Source organism: Calliphora vicina, chromosome 3 (assembly GCF_958450345.1).
Source record: "Calliphora vicina chromosome 3, idCalVici1.1, whole genome shotgun sequence".
Lineage (NCBI taxonomy): Eukaryota > Metazoa > Arthropoda > Insecta > Diptera > Calliphoridae > Calliphora > Calliphora vicina.
In genome coordinates this window covers 63,548,230-63,560,018 of record NC_088782.1, presented here as the reverse complement: position 1 = coordinate 63,560,018, position 11,789 = coordinate 63,548,230, and the positions used below count along the sequence as shown (strand labels likewise).

The 11,789-nt window shown below is 27.1% G+C and overlaps 1 long non-coding RNA gene across 2 annotated transcripts; it reads left to right on the top strand.

Annotated features, from left to right (window-relative positions):
• Nucleotides 1–594: 594 nt before the first annotated feature.
• LOC135955857 (uncharacterized) lies at nt 595–1,266 on the top strand. 2 transcript variants are annotated; one of them, XR_010576310.1, is made up of 5 exons: nt 595–751; nt 821–871; nt 937–972; nt 1,034–1,081; nt 1,156–1,266. It is a non-coding gene; the product is annotated as an uncharacterized LOC135955857 (long non-coding RNA). The 2 variants fall into 2 exon arrangements; XR_010576309.1 differs by having other exon boundaries at nt 1,034–1,266.
• The last annotated feature ends 10,523 nt before the right edge of the window (nt 1,267–11,789 follow it).

Here is an 11,789-nt window from a genome sequence, read left to right as displayed (position 1 = left end):
AGTATTTCTTAACTCTATGGACTACAACAAAACAAAATTGCTACATATTTCTGCATATTTCTTTCGTTCACTTTTGTATCACTTTGTAATCTTAATAGAATTTCGAAGAGTATAAGTGTATCGTTAAATGCGGTCGTGTAAAGCAGAGTTGCGCTTTCATATTGTTCAGGTTTCGTCAATTTACACGTACACAAACCGAATGTAAACAATAGAGCGTAGTATTGCTTAAAAATACAAATATTTCATTCAGTTGCTTGATTATTGTTGCGGATATTTTATTTTTTACCCATACATGCACACAAATTCAATCCCTCTATTTACCTAGTACTGGTGCAAAGAGCCTTCAAGTGATTTACTGGACAAACTTTGTAAATATTCAGACTGGATGAAATCACAAGTTCATTATTGGACCAAAATAAATACTAAGGGAAATTTCATTAAATTTGTTTAAAAATAAAAAATATCATTAAATGTAATGTTAATAGCTGATTCGGATGATGAATATAGTATCAACAGTTACAAACAGCCTTACAAAACCGACATTACATTCCCCCATCTACTCTAGTGTAGGGTAAAATTACTTACAAATAAAATATATAAAATCCAAGTAAAAGTTAAACAACTCAACAGTATTCTAATAAATTCTAAAGCGGAAAACAGTTATTTCATCTTAAAGAAAAACATGAAACTATTTCAATTAATATTTTTAATTGGTTGCATTGTAGCCAGTGTAATGGCTGCTCCTGGATATGTAAGTTTTAGCTGTTACCCTTTTAATGTACATCTTTACTTTATAATTAATATTAACTATTTTTTTTAGAATTTAATCAATGGAGTCACAAATACCGGTGTTATGGATGTTCCTGGATGTGTAAGTTATAATTTTTGAACTTTTAATGTATTTATTTTTCAATTAATAATATTCATTATTTTTAGAATATAATCAATGGATTCCAAAGCACCGGTACTCATGTAAGTTTTAATTTTTGATTTTAAATGTATTTATTTTTCAATTAATATTCAATATTTTTAGAATTTTGCCAATGGATGCAAAAACAACAGTGGAAAGGCTAAGGGAAATGTAAGCTTAATGTTTGCCCTTTTAATGAACATATTTATTTATTTCCAAATAATAGTACAATGAATATTTTTTAGAATAAAAAAAAGGGTTGAGTCAAAAACTGGCGCAAATCATAAAAATAATAATAAATAAAATTTTGAATATAAATCAAATGTAATCTGAATTTAATAAAGTTAATAAAAATATTTATATGCAGTAAATTATTTAAGGAAATATTCATTAACAATTGGAGTAAATTGAATCAAAATAGATTCCGTTATTTAAATAATAACTCGCATACAAATATACATCCGCCGATTTTTGTTTTCAATATTGTCACTAAGTTGTTACACCAAAAATACTACACACAGAAAAAAATCATTGTAAAAACGCTGAAAACAAGGTTGAATCAACATTTTTCAACTATGATTTTGCTTCATAGGTGTTTCATGTTAATTCAACATGATTTTACAATAAATCAAAAATAAAATTTTTTCACTTTAAAACAACTAGAAATCATGTTGAATAACATTGCTACTCATGTTGAATCAAACTGGTATCATATTGAAATAACTGTAAGAATCCAATCAAATCAACATTGTTTAGTGTTAAAAAATAACATGAATTTCACGTTGAATCAATATGATTTTCATGTTGAATTAACTAATAATACCATTGAAATCAAAGTTGTAGTCCTGTTAAAATGAAATCTTTTCATGTTATTTCAATATGAAAAAATGTTAAAATAACATGAAAACATTTTCTTTTAACATGGAATTTCAGGTTGAAATAACATGCAATCATGTTAAAACAACATGAATTTCAATGTTAATTCAAAATGATTCCAATATTGAAATAACATGAAATCCATATTGATTTTCCGCTAATAATAGGTCTATTCTATTACAAAAAACTATTACTAATTGTTAAAAATTTTCGTTAGAAATGTTTCAAAAACATGAAAAATTTCTAACAATTTGTATTATTTCGTAATAGTTTTTTGTTTTTATTATAGCTGTAAATATAAACAACATTTATTAATATTTATTATTAAAACATAAAATCATTATATCAGACATATATATATATAAATACATACATTTAATTTTGTATAGATTAAATTATTACTAACATTTACATCATATATAATTTTTACCATTAATAATTGGAAAATATGCAAAGGTGGGCTAGTAAATTCATGGAGCTCTTTTAAAAGTATTTAATTTTTTTAATTTGCCTGCTGCATATGATTGCAAACGTTCATCAAAATAGAGAATTTAAACTTCATAACGTAGAAACTAAATATTGGTTTGATATTTTACAAGATAGTAATTTTTGAGAACAATTCTCTTGCTTGCACTTTATTGTACTAGTTGAATTAATAAAATGAACAACTTGATAATGTTGTAAATATTACTGGAAATAGATATTTATATATTACAAAGAAAACAAATCAACATATTGAAATTAATAATTAAGTTTTTAAAACGTTAAGCAAGGAGTAAATGCTTGATAGTTTGCTTTCACTAACTGGTTTAATTTCATAAAAATATTCTTGTATAAAAAGCCACGGACCTTGACAACCTTTTTGATATTCTAAAGACAATTTATAAATTATTTTAAAACAAATATCTAAACTTTTTAAAAAAGAGTCAAATTTTAATAGTGTTTTATCAAAATACACATAACATTTTTCAAGATTATAAATACTGTGGCCTACAACTATTATAAAAGGTTGAACAGTTAAACCTCTATTGTAATATTTGTCTCTAAGTTCTGATATTACCTTTTCATAGTAATTTATAGTGGTAAGGTGTACAATAAAACTCTCGTTAGCATCTGGTATTGAAATTTTCTTTGAATTCTTTCCAAGTTTATCCACAAAACGTGCCGTTGGTAAAATAACTGAATTTAGTAGAATAGTATGAATATAATCTAATGAATCTGAAAAGAAAAGTTGGTGATTTAGAATATTACATTTGAAAAATAAGTATATAATAATTACTTTGTTCAGTAGTATCCTTTGAATTTGTCAGACCTTCCTTAGATCTTTTGTCTTTTATATATAAATAGTAATAGTTTACTATTTTTTGCATAAACCCCTTCCATTTACTGAAGAGAAGATGGCTTTTGTTTGGGTGCAGCAGCTCGAAATTGATATTAATCTATATAGAAAATAGAAATGAAAATGATGTTAAAATATCAATTTTTGATAAAATTTTGTTAAACTTACTAGTTCATGAGATCGTGCATTAGAATAAGCGGCCAGTTGCTTAGAAATTCATAATTTTTCATCTACTATTGTTGGCAAATCTTTTGGTGACAATTTAGCTTCATGATAAAATATATCTTCCAATATTACATTGATCAATTCTGCACGAAATGTTTCAGTCAAAGTATCATGTTGTTTATAAAAAATAGTTATAGATTTCCCTTTACGGTTTTCATCTAAAATATGCTTAAGACTCTATAATGAAACATAAAACAATTATTAATAACACGCACTAAGACTACAATTCCATACTTTACCTTAGATAACTTCGAACTTCCAACTGATGCATAAACGATGATTTTGGTGTTGATGTTGTCCCAATACTAGATTGATTTTGTAGCCATAAAACTACTTTTTCGGCAATCGTTTCAAAAAATGTTTCATCATCAATTCCATACTGATAAGTTAATAATAGTATTAATTAATATTTAACTAAATATTTGTACTATAAAAAATGTTTTTACCTAATTTTTTCTCCAACTAAATAGAATAACAATAGGCGGTATAGTTTTATGTTTCCTTTGATGAATACTTTAAACTTTCAAATGTTATTTCTGCTTCTAAATAAATAAATATTATTTCCCATTTGTTAAATTATCTGAAATAATACATGAAATGCAGGTACTTACTTGTCAAATATGGTTTTACATCACTCAAGTTAAAAGTTTGCAGCAGGAATGTTTAATATAATACTACCGTCTTTGCCACTAAATAAATTAAGGGTTTCTTCAATTGATACTATTTCTTGCACAACACTTGATAAATTAACATAATTATTCTTTGAAACAGACATAATTTAATTTTTATATTTAAAAAATGTAATTTAACTTACTGCAAAACAATGCACGAGACTGATTGAAGCTGTACTAATAGAAGAATGAAAAGTTTTTTATGTTCCAAAATAGCGGTACTTTTTTAGAATTCAACATGATTTCATTTCATTTCAACATTTTTTCATGTTAATTAAAAATTTGACAAGTTTATTTAAATCGGAAATTGTTCTTATTATGGTATAATGTTGATTCAACATGACCCAATGATGATTTAACATGAATAAATGTTGATTTGAAATGAACCAATGTTGAATCAACATGATCCAATATCAATTTAACTTGAAAAAACGTTACTTATAATTTGTGTAAAAAAAAATCAAATGTAAATGTTCTTTTAACATGAACCAAAGTTGATTTAACATGAAGCGAGGTTGTTTTAACACGAACCAATGTTGATTCAACATGAAACAATGATATCCACAATTCGTTAATACATTTAAAATTGTCACATGTTGTTTTAACATGTTAAAATGTTGATTTTATTGTCAATATAATGTTGAATTAACATTGGTCCATGTTGTTTTAACTAGATCCAATGTTGATTTTACGTTAAAAACTTTTGTTTTTACTATGAAAACGTATTTTGTAAAATCAAGATTGAACAATGTTATTTTAACATTTAAAAATATTAAATCAAATGTGCACAATTTTATTTTAAAGTGAATAATGTCGAATCAACTACTTTTTAGATTAAATTAACATTTTTTAATATTGTTTCAACATGAAACAAGGTTAAATATACATTTAGTCAAAATATTGTCGAAAATTTACAATGACTTGAAATCAACATTTTTTCATGTTGATTTTACATTGGGTTATTTTTCTGTGTGTACGTGTTTTGTTGTTTCGAGTACATCGCACAGAGTGATTTTGGTGTGAAAACCCCTATTTTTCGACCACTCAATTTCAAAAATCAAATGATGCAGTTTTGTAGAGAAATGTTTAAAAATAATATGTGCACTTATAGTTTTAAGAAAAATTTCTATTTTATTTTTAAACAAGTAAGAGAGCTATATTCGGCTGTGCTGAATCTTATATACCCTTCACCAAATTATACTTCAAAATACAAATTTTAAATATTTTTAGGTAAACAAAATTTATTTTTTTTTCCAAAGTTGTTTATTTAATTGGAAATTTTGGAAATTTTTTATACCCTCCACCACCATAAGTGGTGAATGAGGGTATATATAAGTTTTCATTCCGTGTGTAACATTGAGAAATATTCATCTGAGACCCAACAAAGTATATATATAATTTATCCTTATGAAATTCTAAGTCGATTGAGCCATGTCCGTCTGTCTGTCCGGCTGTGTAAAACACGCTCACGTCCAAAATACGCAAATAAACTTAGTAGAGTTGCAAGAGAAATGTTTATTATTGTCCTAAGCAGTTTGGTATTGAAAATCAGCGAAATCGGTATAGTGGAACCAATGTTATGAATTAAAATGTGGGACAACCTAAAAAAAGAAATTGTTAATTTTCATATATTTTTGTAAATATATTGCAGCTAATATCATAAAATTTTGCACTCATTACTTTTATGATAAAAGGAGCAACTCTGGTGAAAATTATAAGAATAGGTCCATGATTTCTCCTAGCCCCCATACAAATTTCTTCCCGAAATATGGTTATATGGTCTATAAATGCCTACAAAATAGGAATATTCATAGAAAATTCAGCAAAAATAAGTTTTGTGGCAAAAAAAAAATATATTACTAAATATTTGACCATAGCCCCCATATAAAGTACACTTCCGAAAATCACTTAAATAAGCATAAATGTCTTATAAATGTCGCTATCCAGCTGAAATTTGACACAAATAATCCCCATATATACCAAAATCGCTGTACTTAATTCTATGAAGATCGGCCGATAATTGGTTATAGGTCCCATATAAGGACCACTTCCGAAAAACACAATAACCTACATAAATATCTAAAAAATATCAATATCAAAACAAACTTACACACAGATCCGTAATTTATATTTAGAAATCATAATACAGGATTTTGTGAATATCGGTCCATATTTGACCATAGCTCCCATATAAGGTCCACTTCCAAAAATCAGTTAAGTACTCATAAATCTCTTATAAATACCTTTATCATGCTGAAAAAACTAATACTCATGTACATTAGGGTGGCCCCAAAATTTAAGTTGCGGATGTTCCCACCTAAAATGAAAATTTGATTCATTCTAAGACTACGTTTTGAATTTTTTTCGTCCTGGGGTCAATATTTGGCGAGCTGGATCGAAGGATAAAAAGGTCCTTTTTTGAGGTTTTTTACATTTTTTCCATATTTCTTCCAAAGGAAATATATGTAAATTTGGTATCATATGAAAGGTCTTTGAGAGACGCATTCAATTGGTTAAAAGAAATTTAAAAAAAAAAATTTTTAATTAAAAAATTTTAAAAATTTTCGACAAAATTTTAGTTTTTTTTAATTTTTTCATAGAATTTATTCAAATACATAGATGAAATTTCTTGATAATAAACATCATGTAATTTCACCGAAATGGTTTTTCTCGTTTTTTAAAATTCAGTCCAGTTCAATGTTTATTCAAATTTGTTTAAACACAATTTCATCCCTATCTGTTAAGCAGTTTTTCACATGTTACTTAAAATTAACAACAACATTCCAAAGGAATAACATTAAAATAATCATTATAGCGCGATGTATAGTAAATGTTTTAGCTTAAATTTAAATATTCGTAGTGTAACAAAAGAAAAGTATAATAATTTATACATCGATGGAAAGCTTATAAAATTTGAGTTATTTTGATGCCCATACATATACTATGAATTGAGTACAGAGATTGTCAGATAGGAATGAAATTAGGTTTAAACAAATTTGAATAAACATTGAACTGGATTGAATTTTAAAAAACGAGAAAAACCATTTCGGTGAAATTACATGATGTTTATGATCAAGAAATTTCATCTATGTATTTGAATAAATTCTATGAAAAAATTAAAAAAAACTAAAATTTTGTCGAAAATTTTTAAAATTTTTTAATTAAATTTTTTTTTTTTTTAATTTCTTTTAACTAATTCAATGCGTCTCTCAAAGACCTTTCATATGATACCAAATTTACATATATTTCCTTTGGAAGAAATATGGAAAAAATGTAAAAAACCTCAAAAAAGGACCTTTTTATCCTTTGATCCAGCTCGCCAAATATTGACCCCAGGACGAACAAATTTCAAAACGTAGTCTTAGAATGAATCAAATTTTCATTTTAGGCGGGAACATCGATACCTTATTTTTTCTCCATACAAACGGGGCCACCCTAATGTACATAGATATCACTGTACATAATTTTATGCATAACACTACGCAACAAATGAAGACTTTTGGAAAAACACAAGATCATGACAGTATAGGTTCGACTCTACTACCAAAGGGTAGTAAAACCCTATACTCAGTTTGTCCATTTTGGTGACCTATTTTTTTTATGGGCCCCCAAAGTTTCTGAAAATCAGTGGGGCCTCTAAAAAAGCTGTCATCAGTTTTTGGTTAACAGCTAATTCAGACTTTGTGATACGACTTAACTTTATATGGTAATAATATAGCAAAGAGTCCGCCAAATAAATTTTGTTAAAATTTTTTCCAAAAAATTGCTTTTTCGTGCACTTTTGTTGAAAAAATATACAAAGAAAAATTTTTTTTTTACTTTTTTTGGAAAAACTTCCAGTGACTCCTAATTTTTCAATAACAATATTTTGCAAAGTTGTAGCTACGGTAAATCTGAATAACTCTTTTGAACATATGAATGCAATCCGAACATATCTACGCTTTCTAAATAGCTGTCAAAAATCACTTTGTAGCTTAAAAATTTTAGTTTTTTTTACTATTTTTTGACAATAAAACTAAAATTATTTGTTAAAAATGTATGTTCGAGTGTATACTTCTCTGTTGTGCTGGAATAACGAAGAATGGGCAAATCATTATCGGTATGATCCGGGCGCATCACTTTATCCAATCTTGATGCAAGATATGAAAAAACATTAAAATTTTTGAAAGTGGGCAAGGTTTGTGGAGCTTCTGAAGAGTAAATATAAGCTTTTTATATAAGTTTTTGATATCGGTGGAAACATCATGACTTGAAGATGGTGAAATAAATTAATTTTGTGTTTTTTCGGACGTCATTTATCTTAAAAACTAACAATATTATAAAATGGTGATTTTAAATCAAAAAAATAAAAACTTCGAATTGATGTAAAATTTGAACAGTTACAGATATCACAATAAAATTTTGAAAATAGCCCACTTTGATGTTATTTACAGTATGATAGCAAAAACGTTTTGTATGTATATAAACAACATATAGGGCTATACAAATGTGACAAGTTTTTAAGAATCGGTGCTTTGCGTTTTTAGAATTTTTTACTCAAACCTAAAATTTTGTTTCAAAATTGGCCAAGTTTGGATAGGGCTGGATGGTACAATGTCCGCATAAGTTAGTCAAATTTTACTTTATTCGTTTTTGCATTCAGTGCTCTTTCCAGATCATAATAAAATGTATATACCCACGAAGAAAATTAGTTTTTTATAAAAGAAAAAATATAGGGACTTTTTTAGGAAAAAACTTAAAAAACACACGCATACAAAGTTGAAATATATAATAAGATGCTTCAACTTTGTATGCGTGTAACTTTTTATAGGGACAAAATAATTGTTATCAGGTTTGTTTTATTTTCTTTAGAATTTGATCGCAAATATACGTCATATATAAAAAACAAATTTCGACCTTTCGTAGGCCCATCATATATAAAATACAAAAAAAAGATCGAGCAAAATTTTAAAAAAATAAACCTAAATATCTCTTTAACTAAAACAGACAACCTACAGATAAAATCATATTTTTGTAGACCTTCTCAAGGACTATCTATATTTTAAATTTCAGCTCATTCGGATCATAAATGGCTTTTTGGCGATTTTTTTTTAAAAGTGTGACATTGAGGTTCACTCATTGATCCCCTTTCCGAACACCTCAGCAGAGTAAATAATACAGCACAACATAGAAGTGTGGACTTGATCATACTATTTTAACAAACAATCTTTGTTTTAGCGTCAAAAAATAGTAAAAACGAAAATTGTTAAGGTACAAAGTGATCTTTATGTCCTATTTAGAGTGACTAGACACGTTCAGAATACATTGATATGTTCTCAAGAGTTGTTCAACTTTACCGTAGCTACAACTTTGCTAAATATTGTTAGTGAAAAATTAGGAGACCCTAGAAGTTATTCTAAAAAAAGTAAAACAAAAAATGTTTCTATATTTTTCACTTAGCTATATTATTGGCGTATAAAGTTACACCGATCAGTAATTTGTATCCAATTCGGCATAGCTACCATATAAGATCCACTCATGTTAATAGCGTTGTTTATATGAAATTCAACTAAAATAGCCCTCAAATACTTAGCACCATAATAGGTCATAGTATCCATATAATGAACCAAAATAGTACACAGATCAGTAATTTGTATTCAAAAATCATAATACTGAATTTTGTGAATATCGGTCCATAATATTGGCTCCCAAATAAATATATAAAAATCACGTTAAAATATTTTATGACAATCGAATCATAATAGGTCATAGCTCCCACATAATTTCCACAACCAAATATTTTGAAATTTGTCTAAATATATTTGTATACCCTTATTATACTCTGTTTCTTCACTTGAGGTTAAAAGGGAAAAATGTTGATCCAAACGTATTAACTAATTATTATGTATATAAATTGTTAAATTTCATACGTTCTAATAGGAATTTCAGTTATAAATTGCTGAATTAGATAAAATTTTTTGTACATTTGAAATAAAATATCTTCTGCGTAAACTAGTCTTTCTAACAATTGTTATATTTAGGTGGAGGTTATTTAAGATTCGGCACGGCCGTATCGTATACTCTCATTTGTTTTTTTTCGAATTGTTATTTTAAATATTTTTTTTTTTAAATTTTAAAAAAAATGTTTTGGTTTTTATAATTTTTTTTTGTGAAAAAAAATTCGGGTTAAAAAATATTAAAAATAGGCCATACATGTAAAATTTTTAAACACTTGCAATTTTCTTGTTTCCCAACCGATTTCAAAGATTTTTATATTTTTGGAAAGCGCTCGGCGAGATCTTGACATGCTTGCGTGTGCTACTTATCTCTCTCTTATAGTTACCGAGTTATAGGCATTTAATTTCCGCTTCTTTAAAAATATATGTGGCGTACTTTTGAACCGAATGCAATCGATTTTTTTTTGTTAGTTAGACAACTGAATTATCAATAATATACGGAAGACTTCAAAGTAATATAGATTATGGATCCAAAAATAAATAATTTTCAATTTAAAAATTCCAAAAATAGTAGATTTTTGTGGTTTTTTGGTTCTGGTTCTTTAAGAACATATAACAATTCTATGTTTTTCTGTAAGGTATCTTCACGGAGAACGTTCTGGTATAAAAAACATGACCTATTTTTTGAATATGTCGCCCCTACGATCTTCGTAATTTTAACTATTTTTATCAAAATTTCTAATTTGGGCAACATGTTCTAAAATCCCAAAGCTGGGATCAGAAAACGGAAAGCTGCTTTGGAAACCTTGATGTGTTCCCAATTTATCTCCCAATTTCCCAGCCTCGAAAGAAATGTGGACTTTGTAGGAAAAATTGTAAAAAAATACTATTTTTAGGAATTGCGGGATTTCCATTGAGTTTTTGAGTTTGAATTTTTTATTTAAAAAGACAAATTTAAAAAAACGTTGAAAACTTCATTGAGTTTTGTTAATAAATAAAGATTTTATTATATATTACATATTTATTGAGTTTCCATAACTAAAATTTGTATCAAAATTTTAATAGATTTGCAAATATTAGGAGCAATTTGATCCACCTTTATTCTGAACTAATTGTTTTTGTTTAGATACATATGTAAATTTTGGGTCTTACAAAAAAATTTCAAGTCAATATTTCAATTAGATTTGAAAATATGCCACTTTTAATCTCCGCCCTTTGTAGAGCCCATTTTAATAACTTAAATACGAATACTCCTTGGCTAAGTCCAGGTCAAATTTAAACCGCTTAGAAATGCCAAACTTATTTTCAAAAAATTTTGATTCTGCCCCACTTTGTGGCGGTATAAAATTTTTGGAAATGCTGTACTATATTCTTTAGATCTAACACGAACCGATTATGTATATTTTCTACCTTCTGATATATGAATAAAATACTGGTTTATTTTTAAAGTCTAAACCTCTATAGTGGAAAGGGTATAATGCGTTTGTACTGATGTTTGTTACTCCCAAAATCGACTCAGAATTACTTTCTGAGTCGATTTAACAATGTCCGTCCGTCTGTGTGGATGGCTGGCTTTTAGGATTCCTAATCCGGAAAATTTTTTTAATTCCAGAGAAAATTTCGGGAATTTCTTTATAAGTTTTCTTTTTAAAGTTACAGTATTATTTCCGCACAAATAAAAAAAGATTCATTGTAATTTGTTACAAAAACAGTAGAATTACGAATTTAATAACCGAATATAAGATAATTGTATGTTGGTGGGGAGAAGTCGTGGACCGATTCTTACAATTTTCAACAGAACTTGTCATTTTATCATAGGAAATTTCTTGGTA